Raw genomic sequence first — 5,703 nt, 5'->3', positions numbered from 1 at the left:
AGATTTAATGATCCACTTCTGATTTTGGATAATGTCATAAACTATCGATTTCCAGCTGACCCGGATGTTACGGTTTTCTCCGAATGCGCTACCACCTTGGAAAACAGCTTCAAACAGATATGAACATGTTACCCTCGAAATACCTTGAGTTCCATCAGAGTTTGTACATTGTATTGGCATGTTTCCCGTTCGTTATTGATTATGATTGACAAGTTAGCATTGATTATTGATTCACTCACGTGACTTGACCTTTAGCATGCTAAGTACTACTAATAACTCTACTGGTATACGCGATAGGAACAAAAGAAAGTAATCATAGGCAACAAAGACATTGAGAGAGAAGAATAGGAAAGCATTGATGACCATAATAATATGCGAGGTAAATTGTATTAGATCTGTATAAAGTACATGCAGTATCTACTTCGAAGCAACAAGTTTGTTGAAAGCATGCCCGAACAGACGTAATCAAGTATTGCCTTGACAAAACGGTATCAAAGCACGTATAAGTAACGGGCAACTGACAGGGGCAGTCTGTCTTCGTTTGAATTTCGAGTGAGCGTCATCATAATCAGAATACGATCAATAATGTTGAGTTTCAAAGGAAAACAGAACCTTTTGCCAGTCTGAATGAAACTAGTACGACATAGTCTTACATCGATTCAGAATTTCACAACCCTGTAAGCGTTACCATGGTATCAACATAATATTGGATGTTGAGCCCGATTGATGTAAGCTGTATGGAAAACATATAGTTCCTCTGACAATCTCTACAATTGCTAGACGGATGAGCCCCAACGCGCACACGCAATTCACATACATAAAAGTACATGCACACATGTACATTACAAACACACACACACACACACACACACACACACACACACAAAACACGTCGTTGATGGATTTTTATAAACATAGAGTATTTTACACACCCAATAATGCTGAAACATACACCTCGAAAGTATTTATTAACAAGCATAATTTGTATCAGCATAAAATCAAACGCATATTGTCGGCTATAAAACACACATATTAAATAATCATAATAACAACAACAAAACACACACACACACACACACACACACACACACACACACACATCTGCAAGTACTCAAGGAAAAGCCAGCGGGAATATTCCTCTGAGCAGCAAAAGCAATTATGGTTCTGTACGAAAGAAATTTAGGTTGACCCTACAGCGAAAAGGCGTCTTCCTGCGAATGAGAAATTTCAACACCCGTTCAAGATCATGATCATGAGTAGGAACAGTCGAGCATTATTATGAGTATGAACGTTATAGCAAAGGAGAGGCAATTAATGTTTGTAATTTCTAACTTGAATACATCTAAACAATTATGGAGCGGAAGATTTTAGAGTCTATAATGGCTGTCAACACTATCATAATACAATCATTATTCTTTAGGTGTTGCATACTTTTTGTGTGCAAATACCTTACAACAATTCTAACCCCGCAAGCCCTGGTAGAGTATACCTCCAGTCATCTTTAATATGGAGGCAGCTGATTACAGTGCATTTCTCAAATGTATTGAACTGATTATATTTGTCAAAATCTGCACGCAACCATGACTTAATTTGAAATTGCCAGTTCGAGACAGAAACGTTACTATCAATCTTCAAAGATTTATTTCCAATCTAACATATAAGACTTAGTTATAATATTCGATAAGAGGCTTGAAAAAAAGTTTTACGACAAACATTTTACATGACCAAAGAAGAGACTAACATAAAACTATCCATACCTTCTATACACTATAGCAATGAATATTGATATCATATCATAAAAGAAATTACGCTGCTAAATCATGAAAAATATGGGTGCCGGGACTCAGTGAGTTAAGATATGGAACACTCAGCAAGAGCAATTAAGTTGAGTGCCCGAGACAAAGGACATAAGCAAACACCGACAATAATTTCTGTCGAATTCCATCAACAGTGTCAATTTGCAAATGAACGGTCTCTACACTATCCATTTACATAAATGGATCTTATCTGTGTACAATTTGTTGAAACCGCTTTAGGAATTAAGGCGGGCCTGATTTACTTAGTCTCCCCAAACAAGAGTCTGCTCTGTAATCCAATTTCTTTGTTATGATAAGGTGCGATGAAAGTGTTTTTGAAATTTCCATCATTCTCATTCCCCCCCCCCCCCTTGTTACATGATTGTAATTGATCTCGACATTAACAGTTACTATTCCTCGGGTGGGAAATATACAGTACAGTTAGGAGGCCCCATCCATTACAAGCTTAAAAGACATGTCCACCTTCATATACATAAGGATTGAGAGGATGCAGCAAAATTAGTGGAACACATCAGTGAAAGTTTGAGGAAAATTGGACAATCCGTTCAAAAGTTACAAATATTTTAAGTATCTGCGCAGTCACTACTGGAAGAGGAGACTACTACAGTGTTTGATGTCACATGCGTACAACTATATCAGGAAAATAAAAAGAGAATTTCACAAAACTTTACTTTTTGAATAAAGTGCACATTTTTTCGACTTGGTACTGACGTATGTTAAGGGTAATATTATTCCCCCTGCCTTCTGAAAGAGAGAAGTGGTATGTTCTTTTGTTATGCGAGAAAAATGGAAATATGTTGAATTTTCTTTATTCTTTCTTTATATCGAGAAACTCATGTGACATCACAAGCTATAGTAGTCTTTTCATCCAGCCGTGACTGAGCAGAAACTTCGAATATTCATAACTTTTTAACGGGTTGTCCAATTTTCCTCAAACTCTCACTGATTGATATTGCTGCATTCACTCAACCCACATGTCTATGAAGGTGAACTTGTCCTTTAATCGCTCGCGATGGTGGTTTCCTTATCTCTCATATTTACTGGAAAATCGCTTACTATTCATCGGGTGGCCAGGTCGGGTAATTAAAATCATTACATACAAAATGTTGGTGGCTCTTTAAAGTAGTGTAGTCGCGCTGAATAAAATGGAGCATAAAGCAGTCTATTTTGAATCTTAGTTGCCTGATCAGGCCACCAGAAGATATGCTTTTTGAAAATTTGGTGGCCCGCCATCAATCTTTTTTATTTTATTTTTTTTTATAGTGGCCCCGAAAGAATAGAACAATGCCGAGCCCTGATTTTACGCTGCAGAGTCAAGTAACTTCATGTGACACCTGTACATCTTTCTAACCATAACATCATTATGCATTTTCTTGGCAGGTCTCTAGGTCTCTGCCGGGAGACAATACCGAACTCATATTTAAAAAATCGTATAAAATAGGCAAAATTAACGGAGAACAATTAAGCAATAACCAAAAGAAATCCACAGAGTGATTTTTACTTTCATTTTGTTCCAAGCAAAGAATATTGTCTCATTTTTTTCTGCTTTTACCAATCAAAGGCTTGATATCAAAGAAAGTCCTTTTGTCCAACCAATAGTGTCTTCAAATTTTGCAAGTAAGATCGCCTAGGGAACTTTGATGACTTAATCTCCTCTTGTTTTTCTGTTTGAAACATGTTGGGGTTTTGTTTGTGAGAGTATGAGGATTTTTCTTTTCTCAGCACGCCAAGCCCTAATTCACCATTTGCAGATGAAACAACTTCAAAGTAGTTCTAAAATGTGAGTTAGGGATAGAAACAACCAATGTAAAAATTTGAATCAGTATAACTAATGTTAAGTATTGTTAAATATACAAATATGAACAAGTTTCAATAAAAAAAAAAATCTTGATTAAACCGTCTAGAGGTATGATTTAGTGAGAAAATAGTGATATCTCTTTGTATTTTAGGCTTTATTACAGATTTTTTTACATAGTAGGATGTTTTGTGATACCACTAATTCGCCTACACATATGCATCAAATGTGATATCTCGAACATTGTTTTTTTTTTAAATCCGACTACCTCAAATGGTAAATGTTACCTTAATTGTCGTAAACTTGTATTCACAGAAGTGTTTTCTTACTAATGGCATGCAGATTTTGATAATTCTGTACAACTTTGTCAATTCTAAACAATACCTTAAAAAATCCTGACAAATAATGCTTGGGGTAATGCAGTCTCTAATCTTTTGTAATTCAATTTCCTTTTTCCGTTCTATTTTTAATGAAGCCTAGTTTTATGAATCCTATAGAATGTTATTCGAACACTTGAAAAAACCACGGAGGTTATCGAACGAATAGGGCTGTCTAAACTGAGGCAAGTCGCTACACATTGCGTGGCTGCAGTTCCTTCTCCTCGGGTTCAGTATTTGAAACCATTAGTATGACATTGTAGCATCAGAAGAGTTGAGTTTCGATGATGAATCTCCAGGACTAAATACACGCGCGTGCCAGCAACGAAATAGACCACGCTTCCATGCACAGCGTAAAGGTAGAGCATGGTATGAACGGTATGTGCGCGCATTGACCTTGAATTCAGCAATGTATATGGGGCTGGCGCGGAGTGGCGGAGGAAGAAACCAGCAGACGACGCCAAATCGGGTTTCTGTCGACAGATACGGACGGTTCCCTGACACACGCCCTGTTGCATCACCGAGAAGACGTTGAGCGAGCTGCTTGTAATCAAATCCGGTTTCTGTCTACGAAGTGGTGAGTTTCTGTTCGCGGGCAGAAAGTGTTTCTTCAATGTGACCGGCTGACCCGCTGTTTTGGCGCTCTGTAAAGTGAATATTGAATTCATTGTGAACGGATCGACATCCTTTCCAAAGTTGCTCCTTTTCATATCTAATCACATTCTTTTTTTACCTCCCTGTCTACGTTAAAGAAGGGAACAAAGTTGCATGGCCTCATCTATCATTTTCACATTTCATGATTTCAAAGAAAATGTGAAACAATTAATCTAAAGCATAGAATTGTCACTGAAGTCATCTGCACTTGAAATCATTCCAGTTGGTATCAAATTTCAGGTAAAATTTTCAAGATGAGAGAAAAAGAAGTTGCCAAGGTAACGCTATCAATCTAATTTCTCTCATGCGTCATTCTTTAGACATGTTAGAGGGGAAAATTGGTTTCTATCTTTATGTGTGTGTACATTAAATTGTATGCGTATGACCGCGTGTGTGATTTCAGAAAGCGGGAAAGTTGTGAGAACATTATACCTGACTTTGCTCAGAGAGCTTTGTGCTGTTGTGTGAATATTATGTAAGACTATTTCTATGTTCCATTTTTTGTCACTCTGCCTGCACGGATGGCAAAAATATATCAAAAGAAATTAGACGTCTAAAGAGAAATAAATAAGTCCTATGTGAAATATACAGACTACAGTTAAACTCGCATAAGTCGATCTTCTCGGGACTGAGCAAAACACATCGACTTAGGCGAGTTTCGACTTGTGCGTAAGTCGAAAAAAAATCGACTTAACAACAGTCACACCACACGTACATTATGTATAATGTACATGTATGTTGTCTACTCTGGAGCCGAGAGCTGGAGAGGTGTGCCGCAGCACGGGTCGCCCGGCAGGGCCGCGGCTAACTTTGCATGGACAGTGCATTAGCATTGGCACAGGTCCGATTACTTTACACCCTTGTTAAACCTTGGGGAAGTGAATATGAACGATATTTGAGCAGTGATTGATTCCAGTTTACCATACCGTGGCTTGAAATGCGTGTAGAGGTGTACTTCTGATTTACCCGTGCCCGTAACTTTCCCCCTACTTTCCGCTTTGAAAACTCAGCAGCTTCATCCATCCACTGCACAGCGCAGACTGCAAACATACACAGACTA

This window comes from Diadema antillarum, unplaced genomic scaffold (genome assembly GCF_040938485.1).
Source record: "Diadema antillarum isolate AM-2024a unplaced genomic scaffold, OU_Dant_1.0 seq00000798_RagTag, whole genome shotgun sequence".
Taxonomy (NCBI): Eukaryota; Metazoa; Echinodermata; class Echinoidea; order Diadematoida; family Diadematidae; genus Diadema; species Diadema antillarum.
The sequence above is the reverse complement of the archived record's forward strand: the minus strand, read 5'-3'. Positions refer to the sequence as shown.